Raw genomic sequence first — 12,297 nt, forward strand, 5'->3', positions numbered from 1 at the left:
CATCTGTGAAGCCCTGAAGGAAAGAAACACGAGGCATGCTTACATGGGGATCGGTTTGAGGACACTGTTGTACTGGCTTCCAAACCACATGCCACTCTTATTTGCAAAGAGAACTGAGCTTCCAGGATATAAATGGTGTGAGGAACATTTGGCTCCTCTGCATGGATGTAATTGCAGAGGGCCTCTGGTACTGATGGAAGTGTCCCCCCTAAATTCATATGTTGAAACCCTAACCTCCAATGTGACTGTATCTAGACATAGGCCTTTCAAGGAGGTAATCAGGGTTAAATGAGGTCACAGGGTGGAGCCCTGATCTGACAGAACTGGAGTTCTTATGAAAGGAGGAAAAGACACAAGAGCTTTTTTCTCTCTCTGTGCACGCAGCCTCAGATCATAGGACATGTGAGGACACAGCTAAACGGGGGTCATCTGCAAATCAGGGACACAGCCCTCATCAGAAACCTGTCCTGCTGACACCTTGAATTTGGGCTGTGAGCCTCCAGAACTGTAAAAAAATAAATTTCTGTTCTTAAGCCACCCAGTCTGTGGTCCTTTGTTATGGCAGCCCAAGCTGGCAATTACAGCCTCACCTTGGGTTCAAAAAATAAACACTCCCACTTGACCAGGGACAAACTAGGGCCAGCTGCAACCCCAGGATAGGGGCAATATATTAATTTTCTATTGTAACAAACTGCCAAAAACTTAGTGACAAAGCAACACAAATTTATTCTCTCACAGTTCTGCATGTCAGAGGTTTGAAATGAGTCTTATAGGGTTAAATCAAGGAGTTGGTAGAACTGGCTCCTTTTGAAGGCTTCAGGAGAAAATCCTTGCCTTCTCCAGCTTCCAGAAACTGGGCATGCCCCTTCCTCCACTTTTAAAGCTGGCTGTGAAGCATCTCGTCTTATCTCTGAGCAAATGCCTCCCTCTTGTAAGGACCCTTGTGGTTACATCGGACCCACCCAGATAATCCAGGATAATTGATCTGCAAGGTCCCTTTTGCCATATAAAGCAACATATTCATTTTCCAGGGTTGAGACATGAATATTTGGGGAGTCATTATTCATTCTACCACAGGCAATGTTTAATCTCTAAGCAGGATGTGCGATTGTCCAACAGGCCAAAACCCAGGGGAGCAGGGGCCTGTAGGCCATCAGGGCCCAGCTATGGGTCCCTGTGTTCATGTGTAAGGTAGGGCATGGGTTTATCAGGCAAAGGGCAATCATTTCCCAGGGAAACCAGGAGCCAGTGGGCTCCAGACAAAACAATGTGGATAGGACTGGACCGGCAGCTCAAGAACCTCTGGGCCCAAGGTGCCAGAAGAGCCCACTATATGTCATCAGGTCAGGCTGCAGAAAGCAATCTTTCAGCCGCGCCATGGGCACTCGGGCGGTGGCACCAGAACCTAGGCCACAAAGCTCGACTAATGCCCCACCTATCGGCCTGGAGGCACCAACTCTGTAACTGGAAGCCAGCAGAGAACCAGCTGTAAGGCCAGGCCCACCAGTTTCCTCTCACCACAGAGGTGACCTGGAATAGGGTTTGGTGCAGCCCATGCCAGGTATCTCAACACATCAGGACATGCCCACTGCCAGACACAGGTCTCTTACCTGGGCAGTGTTCTCCCTGTGTCACAACAGCTTCACTCTGAGGGACTGACCTCCCCTGATGAAAGTCCTCTGGGGGATGGTGGGGGGAGGGGCAGAGGCTCAGAAGTTACCAATTCCTACTAAAGTGCTTGCAAATGATAGAGCTAAACATCACAGCCCCCTCTGATGTCCAGGGCCTCAGAGCTTCAAAGGCATGGATTTAAGTCACATAGCATTTGATGAGCCCCTAAGCCTGTGTGAGGGGCTGTGCAGGCCTTGAGAGGACACCAGGACTACCGAGACATGGCCTCTGCCCACAGAGAGGGGTAATCATCATGGATCAGATGGATATTCACAGAATGTTGATGGGAGGTATAAACTAATGTTCTCATTTGTTAACAAACAGTGGCAGAATGAATACACAAATGAACTCAGCCAGCCGTCCCAGCAGGAGACCTCAACTGGTGATTTGGGAACAAGTGGTAATAGCTAATTCATTTGTTCATTTACACATTGAGCAAATATTGGTCAAATGCAGTGCACACCAAGTACTGCACTCAACAAAGATACACAAAGATGAATCAGTCATGGCTCTTGTCTTCAAGCTCCTGATCCAGGAAGATAAACAAGAACATGAAAACATCAATGCTGGGTAATGAAAATAGCAATATGTATAAAAATGTAGTAAATACACAGAAGAGAAAATAAAGTAATTGGCTTTGGGAGTGTCTAAATTTTTAATTATTCAACCAACTAGCCAATCAACAAATGTATCTGAAGCTCGAATCACATACCATGCCCTCTGCTGGGTTCTGGGCATACAGTGGTAACAGGACTGAGAAGTCCCAGATGGCACAGAGGATAAGGTCCAGCCTATGAAACACCCAGAATCAGCACATCCCTGGACATAGAAAGATTAGTAGTTGCTTGGGTTTGAGGGAATTGAGGGGAGAGGAGGAGGAGCTGCTAATGGGTATGGGTGTTGGGGTGGGAAAAGGGTGTGATTAAAATGCTCTAAAATAGATTGTGATGGTGGTTGCACAACTCTAAATAGGTAAATGTATGGAATGTCAATTAATAAATCTCAATAAAGTTGATTTTAAGAAAAAAATTACAATGATAGAGAAACACAATTATTAAATAACTTACAAAAGGTTGTGATGACTTCTAAATGGAGAAGTCTGGGGTGCTATGGGTGGTACCTAGGGACTTCCAACAACGCCTAGTGAGAGAAAGGTCTGGAAGATTTCCCAGAAGAGGTGGCATTTAAACTGAAATTTGCTTCTAGAAAAGGACTTAGTCAGACAAAGTGAGAAGCTAAAACAGTTCTAGGCGGGCAGAGGAGAGGAAACACATGGTATATTTGAAAAACGAGAAAATTCTGGAAAGTTGGAGAAGAGTGGAGGAGTGGGGAAAGGTAAAAATATAGGCACAGGTCATGTCAGAAAAGGACTTACAAACAACTTCCAGAAGATGTGACTTTAACCCATAGATAATGGAGAACAATTTCAATGGGGTTTTTAAAAAGATTTTATTTATTTATTTTAAGAGAGAGGGGAGAGGAGGGAGAGAGAGAGGGAAAGAAATATCAATAGGTTGCCTCTCACACATGCCCTGACCTGGGATTGAACCTGCAACCCCGGCATATGCCCTGACCAGGAATTGAACTGGCGATCTTTTGCCTTGCAGGATGACACCCAGCCAATTGAGCCACACCAGCCAGGGCACATTTGAAGGTTTTAAAAGAAGACTGACAGAATCAGGTTCACTCATTCATTCATTCAGTCAGTCAGCCAAGAAACATCCAATGAGTACCATTGATGTGTGGGGCCCTATTGTAGGGTACAAAGTTGTGAACAAAACAAATAAGGTCTATGCCCTCATGCAGTTTGCATAATTATGAAAGATACTGACCATAAACAAGTAAGCAAATAAACTAACCATATAAGTACACATTTGTTAAGACTCCACTGGCAGCTGGAGTATGCGGAAAATGGATTGAGGAGAGTGACACTAGAACCAGGGAGACAGTAGGAGGCCCTGGCCACAGTCCAGGTCAGAGATGACTGTGCATGAGGCAGACTTTATTGAATGCCTCCCCAAAATAACACTCCCTCCCTCTACACCCCTATCTCAACCTTCTTCTTGGCCAGCAGAACCTGCCATCCACTATTCCACCTGAACATGCCAGAAACTCACTTTTTCAGTCCTCTTTAGCTAGAACATGAACAAGTGACCCAACCGTGACCACTGGGACCTGAGAATAAGGCCGCAGAGGGATGTCTTAAGAAGGTTTTCCTTGCTCATAAAAAAGTGACACACAGAAGGGAATGTCTCCCCCATTTGCCTGATGTAGTTGTGTCTGCAAGTGATGCCAAGAACAGCCACAGTCATCTTGCAACCCCAAGCAGGCAGCATCACTGACACATTAAGGGTAGTGGAATAAAAAGTTGGAAAGCACCTGAGTCTCCATGACATTTATAACTCACTAAGTTAGACTTGGAAGTGTCCTCTTCTTACCATGTGAGATTTAAAAAGAAATAAACAAAGCTCTTCTAGCTCCAGCTGCCTTGGGAGTATTCTATTTATCTCAACCAAAACCAGCTTCACTGGGTTAATGTTCAATGTTAGGATGCTGGCAGTGGAAGTTTAAAGATGTAGGTAGGTGCAAAAAGTATTTAGGAGGAAGAAATGGCAGGGCTTGGTGATTAATTGTCAGTGTAGAAACAAATGTCTCTGAAGTTTGTGACTTCAATAGCTTGACAGGTCAACTGCCATTCGCTGTGTTAGGGAACACTGAAGAGGAGCAGATGTGGACAATTTCAAGGTTCCTTTGAGATGTCCAAGTGAAGGCTGGAAGAGAATGGACAAAAAACATGGAATGGTCTGGGCAACCAACCCAAACAAATCCACCTGGCATTTCCCCATCTCATCAATCTGCTACACAATGACAACTGAACACAGAACATGGTTCTTCTTTTGAGCAAGGGATGAGGCCACCATCAAATGGTCAGCTCCCGTCAGGTTCTCATGACAGGCACAGAGAAGAGGGGAGCATCAGTCAGGGTCACCAGCATTAAAGAGAACTCTATTTTTACACAGCGCTATAGTGTCAAGGGCTTAGTAATTGCCCAATATGGACATTTAGAATTCATTCCAACATGATAAATGACAGAATAAATCCATGGACCCAAAGCACTGTTATAATAAGGGGATATACCTCACTTCCCTACAGCCTGAGACACCAAGGCCTGGGAAGGGTATGATGCTGACACCAAGTCCCTGAGTGGAGAAAGGAAGAAGCATCTCCACTAGGCAGCACAGATGCCAAGCTGACTCCACACCTTCTTTCACATCTTCCTTCCTTATCCCTTCACCACAGAGCCACAGGTAGTCACTTTCCCAGCATCCACTCTATGATGGAGTAACCATGAAATCCAGTGGCGGTCAATGAAACTTAAGCAGGTATTCACAAGAGGCTTTTGGGATGGCATTTGCTTTTCTGACAGAAAGGACAGACAAATGGCTACTCTCCATCTCCCTTCTCCCTCTCTCTACAGAGTCAGGTCATCATGACTGGAGCTTCAACACCTCATCTTATGACCATGAGGGGACAAGCAAAAACAATGAAAGGCTGACATATGGAGGTGGTGGAGAAGTACAGAGAGAGACCTGTGTGGTGTCATAAATCAGTAGAACCCAAGTTAGTAACCTCTGCCTCCAGATTTCCCACGTAAAACAAAAATTCATCCTACTTGTTTAAGACACTGGTTTTGGTTACTTATTGCTAAATGTGTCTTCAATTACCTAGAATTTAGTACTTGAAATGCTAGCTGCAGGTAACAGATACTAAAATGTGAAACTGGCAAAATAAAGAGGTACACTGCTAGGCGGAAAAAACTATCCTAGGTTCAAAATTTCCTGATCCTTATAATGCAGTGAATACAAATCTAGGGGTTGAAAGTGTGTGGGTGATACATCAGTTAATACAGGTTCAGCTCCTAGATTTGTGTGTGTGTGCATATATATATATGTAATATATAATACATGATAAATGGTATATATAATTATGTATATATTACATAGTTATAATTATATAAAATATGCTATATTATGTATGATGTAATATATGTTATATAGTATTGCACAGGATAGTGTTATACAGCATACTATATTAAATTATTATACATATTATAAATAGTATAGCATTATTACATATTGTATGTGTTACATATAGTGTATTATATAGAGAATTATAGCATATATTATACCATTACAGTATTATATATATGGTATGATATATAGCAGAATTAATACTATACTATAGATAACATGCTATATACAATATATAGCATATGCTATAATGTTGTATTTATATATTTTATCCTATTATATTATAACATAGTTATATAATACTTATTGTACATATTATATATGTATATCAGTCAATATAGACTCAGCTCCTAGATTTGTATCTAAGTTACAAGAGTTGTATATTGTGTATAGTATATATATATATATATACCTTAGTTGTATATATATTAGGGAAATGGTAGGAAAAAATTCCAGATGTTGTTGATATGTGCAGTTCTTTCCAGAAGTTTTTTTTTTTTTTTTAAGATTTTATTTATTTTTAGAGAAGGAAGGGAGGGAGAAAGACAGAAACATCAATGTGTGGTTGCTGGGGGCTGTGGCCTGCAACCCAGGCATGTACCCTGACTGGGAATCGAACCTGCGACACTTTGGTTCGCAGCCCACGCTCAATCCACTGAGCTATGCCAGCCAGGGCTTTCCAGAAGTTTTCATCAAAGTTTTATAAGGAAATGACAAACTTATATTAGAGGAAGCTCTTCTCAATACAGAAAGAGAATAAAATTCAGCTTTTCTACTAAAGACTTTCTTCACCTTCAGCTTGGAATCACAGTGAACTTTGAGTCACATAATTCATTGCCTTGAATTTTACAAACCAACTTCTGTGCCTTAGGCTAAATATATAAAAATAGTGGCAAGGAGTACTGGTTCCAGTAATGACAAAGTATCTTTTACCAAACTAACCCTCCAGCAGATAACAATAATAAGTTCCAAAAATATACATAGAAAAGAAATATTTGAAGGCACAGGCTCATGGCCAAAGCAGACAGAAACTGAAGGAGATTAGACTCAGGAAAAAGAAAAAAGTCACAGGAAGAGATCCATGTTTATATAGCTTTTCTTCTGAGGACACTCCTGAGTCTGTGTGAGTCATGAAGTAGGTATAACTTAAGGATAACCCAAAGTCTAAATGGCTTCAAGTGCCAGACACAAAGTTTGAGGCTGCCAGAAAAGTTGAAAATAGAAGGAGAATATCCCAGAAAAAAAAAGAAGGTACAGATAGTAAATCCCCTCAAATCCATGGCTTACCTCTAAACCACTCAGGCACAAGCAAGGAAGACTCTAAGGAGCCCAATGGAACAAAATTGCTGGAGGGCTGAAGAAGTTGAGAGAGATTTCAGCTACACTGTCCAATAGGGGTAGGTGGGAGGAGGCAGTGTGGAATTCAAGTACTGTATAATGGAAAATATTGGTAAAAATATGGGAATTTCCATTGAAACCCTAGAATGGCTATTCCTTTGAGGTAAAGATTAAGTCCTAGTACTAAAGGATTCATCATAGGACCAAGGACAAAACTGAAACAGAAATGCCATAAAAGAACATAAAAACAAACCTCTGTAAGTTCAAAGTGATTAGCCAATAATTTTCCTGCCTACTAGAATAAAAACATTATTCAAGGAAAAGAAAATAAGCTTCTATAAGGTCTTATCCAAAATGTACAGCATACCAAAATTTTTTTAGAGATGGCAAAGAAACAAAAATGATGTGCCATAGTCAAAAGAAAAAGTAGTCAACAGAAATACACCCTAAGATGACCTGAATATTGTAAGTGGCAGGTAAGGACTTTAAAACAGTAATTATAAATAAGTTCAAAGACTCAAAGGAAAATATGTCTTAATGAATAAATAGATGAATTTCAGCAGATAAACAAAACATATTTAAATGAACCATACAAAAATTCTAGAGCTGACCAGTACAGTATCAGTAATAAAAAAAAAATAACTGGGTAGACTTCACAGAAGACTGGACATGACAAAAAAAAATAAAATCACTGAACTGAAGAGAGGTCAACAGAAATTATCCAATCTGAAGGACAAAATTAAAAAGATATAGAACAATATCAACAGAGAATCAATGATTGAGATATGGAAATACTCAACATACATGTAATTAAAATCCAAAAGGGAAAGGGAGAGAACAGAAAAGAATAACTGTTTAAATATATACTGAATGAAAATTTCTCAAGCTTCTTAAAAATATATCAATATCCAGATCCAAGAGCAAAATACCCCAACCAGGATAAATGCAAAAGAAAAACAACAACAAAAAAAAGGATGGATGAAAGGGAGGGATGGAGGGAAGAAGGAAGGAAGGAAGGAAGGAAGGAAGGAAGGAAGGGAGAATAGAAAAGAAAAAGAGCTAAAGAAAGAAGAAAATCTAAACACATCAAAGCCAGAGAAAAGGACACATTACATTACTACATACAGAGGGACAAAGATTAAAAATTACCATTAATACTTGAAAAAATGGAGGCCATAAGAATAAGGTATAAAATTATTGAAGTTATAAAAGAAAGAAAAAATTAATTTTCAACCCAGAATTTTATATCCTGTGAAGCCATCTTCAGAAATTAAGGCAAAATAAAGATATTTCTAGACAAAATAAAGCTAGATGAATTTGTTGCCTGAAGCGCTGAAGAAACACAACACCAGATGGCAACTATATCTGCAGGAAAGAATAGAGTACTGGAAATGGTAAATATTTGGGTAAATAAGAAAAATTGTCTTTCTCAATTTAAAAAACCCTACTATTTAATGAAAAACAAATTTTAAGATTGAGGAATTTGAACATCTCTAGATGCAAAGTACACCACAATGTAAGCTAACAGGACAGGAAGAACATACACACACAAACACATAGAAAGGTCCTCAAATGATGTCATTTAATTCAATGTCACGTCATTGTAACAGTGATGAGAGAAAAAATTATTCTTGGCTGGAGCCACTGTCTGTGTGGAGTTTGCAAGTTCTCCCCCCCCATGTCTGCATTCGTTTTCTCTGGCCACTCTGGTCTCCTCCCACATGCCAAAGACGAGCATGTTAGGTTCACTGCCATGCCTAAATTGTCCCTGCATGAGTGTGTGTACGCACACGTGAGCGCTCTGTAACAAAATGGTGTCCTGTCCAGGATGGGCTCCAACCACGTGCCCTTAGCTGCCTGGACAGGTTCTAGCTACCCATGACCATGACCTGGCATAACTGGGTTAGAATATAATTATTTTACTTATTTTATTATTCTTTCTTAAATGTATGGATAGCTTCTATTTATTTCCATCTTTAATATTAGAAGTATTTTGGGTCTTAATTTAGAGCTTTGGTAATGCTTTTGTGACCAGAAATCTGCTATTGGCATTTCAGTCTGTTTTATACCAATTAGCCCACAGTAAATGGGTTTGATTATACATCATTTCACTTAATATCACAGTTTCTGAGAACCTATTGATAACATTAAGTGAGGACTTACTGTATAAGTAATATACTGTCATATGTATATATAGTATAGTGTTGCAAATTCCCCTAACAATTTTACATAAAATGGAATCATATTAAATCTAAGTAAATGATGATAAAGGATGTATTTTATAATCCATAAAGCAACCACACAAACATACACAAATCAAAGCAGTATAGCTAAATATATAATCAAAAAATTAAAATTACAGGCTGGGAACCAAAGTGTCCCAGGTTCGATTCCCAGCCAGGGGACATGCCTGGGTTGTAGGCCATAACCCCCAGCAACCACACATTGATGTTTCTTTCTCTCTCTCTCTATCTCCCTCCCTTCCCTCTCTAAAAATAAATAAATAAAATCTTAAAAATAAATTAATTAATTAAAATAAAATTAAATACCAAAAATCTGAATTAACCAAAAGGAAGGTCAGAAAGGAGAAACAGAAGGAAAAACAGTATGTGTGAATCAAATAAAAGGCAAATAACAAAAAGGTAGAAATAAAACCAATTATACAATAATTACATTTTATGTAAGTGAACTAAACATTCCAATTAAAAAGGCAGAGATTTTCTGATTAAATAAAATGTCAACACTCGATCAAATGACATTGAGATATGTACTGTATTTTATTTTATTTTACTTTACTTTACTTTATTATATTTTTAATCCTCACCCAAGAGTATGTTTATTGATTTTAGAGAGAGTAAAGAGAGAGTAAGGGAGAGAGAGAGAGAAACATCAATGTGAGAGAGAAACATTAATAGGTTGCCTCCCATACATGCCCCAACCAAGGATCAAACCTGCAACCTTTTTTGGTATACATATGACACTCCAACTAATTGAGCCACCTGGCCAGGGCACAAGACATGTACTTTAAAACATATACGTAAAAGAAAGAAGAAAACTGCTGTTGCTAAAGTAATATCAGAAAAAATGATTTTAAGGCAAGCAGTATTAATAGAGACAGCAGAGATATTTCATAATACTAAAAAGAATCAATTCATTGCCCTGACTGATGTTGCTCAGTTGGCTGGGTATCTGAAAGCAAAAGGTCACTAGTTTGATTCCTGTTCAAGGCACATGACTGGGTTGTGGATTTGGCCCCTGACTGAGATGCATACGAGATGCAACCCATGGATGTTTCTCTCTCACATCAATGTTTCTCTCCCTCTTTTTTTCCCTCCCTTCCTCTTTCTCTAAAAATAAATAAATAAATAAATAAACAAACAAATAAATAAATTCATCAAGAAGTCACAACAATCCTAAGATAAATGTCTGTGGATCTAATAACAGAGTTTCAAAATACATGAAGCTAGAATGAAGAGAATAAAAGGAAGGAATAAAAAATCCCACAACCACTGTTGGAAATTTTAACATCCCTGTTTCAGAAATTGATAGGAAAGGAAGAAGGAAGAAAGGAGGAAAAAGGAATGGAAGGGAGAAAGAAAAAGAAAGAATAAAAATGAAGAAAGAGACCACACACCATGGCACATGTAAGAAAAACACCTCGCCTGGCTGGTGTAGCTCAGTGGATTGAACGCGGGCTGTGAAGCAAAGTGTCACAGGTTCATGCCTGGGATGCAGGCTATGACCCCCAGCAACCACACATTGATGTTTCTCTCTCTCTCTCTTTCCCCCCTTCCCTCTCTAAAAAAATAAATAAAATCTTTAAAAAAAAAAACACCTCAACATCATTGTCATCAGGGCAACATAAATTAAATTCACAATGTAACATTAGTATGCTAGATTGGCTAAAATTAAAAAGACAGACAACAGCAAATGCTAACAACGATATGGAACAACTGGATCTCTCATAATAGTTGGTGAGGGAGTAAAATAGCACATCTTGGGAGAAGGGATTGACAGTTGCCAATAAAACTGACTATATACTTGCAGCTACAAGCAAAACTAACTGATGGTGATAGAAAGCTACATACCCGCAGGGGCATCTCTGGGCCACACTGGCAGAAGAAGAGTTGTCTTGGGCCACACATTAAATACACTGCAACACGTAATCACCAAAAGATCTCGCAATGTTTTAAGTATATTTACGATTTTGTGTTGCACCACATTCACAGCCATCCTGGGCTGCATGGGGCCCATGGGCCCCAGTTTGGACACCTCTGCTGCACAGTGTTCACCTATGAGAGGAGAGGACTGAACAGAAAGTGGGACTGGTGGAGCTTTTGGGAGTGGTGGAAATGTCTTACTATAAGAGATGGCAAACTATGGCCTGTTGGTCACATCCAACCTACCTCCTGTTTTTGGAAACAAAATTTTATTGCCACTCAAACACACTCACTTGTTTACATATTGACTATAGCTATTTTTGCATTACAAAGGCAGAGTTCAGTAGGTACAGTAGAGAGCATGGCCCACAAATCCTAAAATATTTACTATCTGGTCATTTACAGAAAAAAAGTATATTGATCCCTGTTCTAATATGTAACATATTACATGGCATAACATTGTTACATTGGTGAATATGTTCCCATGGAGTTAAGGGTTGAATTATGTGCCCCTAAAAGATATATTGAAGTCTTAACTCCCAGTACCTCAGAATGTGACCTTACTTGGAAAGAGTTGCTATAGATATAAATAGTTAAGACGAGGTCATACTAAAGTAGAATGCACCCCTAAAATCTCTGATGTCATTGTAAGAAGACAGAGACAGACAGGGAGAAGGCCATGTGGTCAGGGAATGCAGAGAGAGAAGTATGCAAATGCAGACCAGTGAATTCTAAAGATCATTGGGAATCACTAGAAGCTAGGAAAAGGCAAGGAAGAACTTGACCTTACAGGCTTCAAAGGGAGTGTGGCCCTGCTGACACTTTGATTTCAGACTTGCGGTATCCAGAACTGTGATGCGAAATTTCTGTTGTTGAAGCCACCCAGTCTGTGGTACTTTGTTACAGCAAGCAGCCCTGGGAAACTAGTACTCCTGATTACATGGGTACACATATTTTCAAAGTTACATGGGCATACACATTTACCAAACTCACCAAATTGTACACTGAAGATGTGTGCATTTCACAGTTTCTAAATTGGTAATTTAAAAATGCTTTAAAAAATATAAACAAGGAAGGGGAGGCCTTCCAAGATATGA

General features: G+C 39.5%; 1 protein-coding gene and 1 long non-coding RNA gene across 7 annotated transcripts in view; one reads left to right on the forward strand and one right to left on the reverse strand.

Annotated features, from left to right (window-relative positions):
- The window catches only part of CALN1 (calneuron 1), a 487,378-nt gene that overhangs the window by 258,096 nt on the left and 216,985 nt on the right, over positions 1–12,297 (reverse strand). The gene's annotated exons all lie outside the window — the stretch shown is intronic.
- Positions 6,028–7,851, forward strand: LOC118499551. Its single transcript, XR_004902046.1, has 2 exons — positions 6,028–6,189; positions 6,386–7,851. It is a non-coding gene; the product is annotated as an uncharacterized LOC118499551 (long non-coding RNA).

Source organism: Phyllostomus discolor, chromosome 3, assembly GCF_004126475.2.
Source record: "Phyllostomus discolor isolate MPI-MPIP mPhyDis1 chromosome 3, mPhyDis1.pri.v3, whole genome shotgun sequence".
NCBI lineage: Eukaryota > Metazoa > Chordata > Mammalia > Chiroptera > Phyllostomidae > Phyllostomus > Phyllostomus discolor.